We start from the raw sequence: 1,784 nt of genomic DNA, 5'->3' as shown, positions 1-1,784 counted from the left end.
GATCTCCTGACCTCGTGATCTGCCCGTCTTGGCCTCCCAAAGTGCTGGGATTACAGGCTTGAGTCACTGCGCCCGGCCTTCAACTTCACTTTTTAAAATTGAAGTGAAATTGACTTAACAAAACCGATCATTTTACAGTGAACAATTCAGAGACATTAAGTCAAGTACCTTCAAGTTGTTGTGAAAACATCACTTCTGTCTTGTTCCAAAATATTTTCATATCCCAAAAGGAAATTTTGTATAAATACAATCATACAAAATGTAGGCTTTTGTGTTTGGTTTATTTCGCACAGTTATGTTTTCTGCATTTCAGCCATGTTGTGGCATGTATCAGAATTTCATTCCTTTTTATAGCTGAATAATATTCCGTTGTACGGGCAGACCACCGTTTATCCATTTATCCATTGATGGCATTGGGTTGTCCTCACCTTTTAGCCATTGTGAAGAATGATGCTATGAATGTGTGTGTATCTGTCAGAGTTCCTGTCTTCAGTGCTTTAGGGAATATACCTAGGAGCGGAATTGCTGAGCCATCTGGTAATTCTATGTTTAACTTTTTGAGGAAATGCCAAAAAAATTTGCATAGCAGCTGCACCATTTCACATTCCCACCAGCAATGTATACGGGCTCCAATTTCTCCACATCCTTTGCCAACCCTTGTTATTCTCCCTTTTTAAAAAATAATAGCCATCCTAGTGGGCGTGAGGTGGCGTCTCATCGAGGTTTTGATTTAAATTTCACCAATGACTGTGATGCAGGACATCTTTTCACGTTTTTTGGCCCTTTGTGTGCCTTCTGTGCAGAATGTCTATTCAAGTCCTTCGCCCATTTGTTAATTGACTTGTCTTTTTGTTGTCAAATTGTAACAGTTCCTTATAAATTCTGGATACTAGACCCTTATCAGATACATGATGATATGGGTTGGCTCTGTGTCCCCACCCAAATCTCTTCTCAAATTGTAATCCCCACGTGTCGAGGGAGGGATCTGGTGGGAGGTGATTGGATCATGAGAGTAGTTTCCCCCGTGCTGTTCTCGTGATAGTGAGTGAGTTTTCACAAAATCTAATGGTTTAAGTGGTTAACACTTCCCCTTGGATCGCTCTCTCTCCTGCCACCATGTAAGACACGCCTCGCTTCCCCTTCACCTTCCACCATGATTGTAAGTTTCCTGAGGTCTCCCAGCCAAGCAGAACTGTGAGTCAATTAAACCTCTTGTCTTTATAAGTTACCCCGTCTTAGGCAGTTCTTTAAAACAGTGTGAAAACGGACTAATAGACACGATTTGCAAATATTTTCTCTCATCCTATGGGTGGTCTTTTCACATTCTTGATAATGTTCTTTGATCCACAAAAGTTTTCATTTGATAAAGTCCAAGTTACCATTTCTTTCTTTGGCTGCCCCACACTTTTGGTGTCATCAACTCCGCTTAATGAGACAAATAAAAATTAAAACTATTCTGAAAGACAAAATTTTCAGGTATTTATTTGGTAAGGATCAGAAACTTTGATTACACACTTCATTGGTGGGTAAACATGTTTCTCATGCACGTAAATTAGTATAACTTTTGTTTTAAAATCTTTTTAGAGACAGGGTCTCTGTCACCCAGGCTGGAGTGTAGTGGCACAGTCATAACTCACAGCAGCCTCGACTTCCTGGGCTCAAGCGATCCTCCCACCTCAGCCTCCACAGTAACTGGGACTATAAGCATGTGCCACCATGCCTGGCTAATTTAATTTTTTTTTTTTTTGTAGAGACAGGATTTCACCAGGTTGCCCAGGCTGGTC

The sequence above is a fragment of the Colobus angolensis genome, unplaced genomic scaffold, assembly GCF_000951035.1.
Source record: "Colobus angolensis palliatus isolate OR3802 unplaced genomic scaffold, Cang.pa_1.0 Scaffold1, whole genome shotgun sequence".
Lineage (NCBI taxonomy): Eukaryota > Metazoa > Chordata > Mammalia > Primates > Cercopithecidae > Colobus > Colobus angolensis.
Note: the sequence above shows the minus strand (reverse complement) of the source record.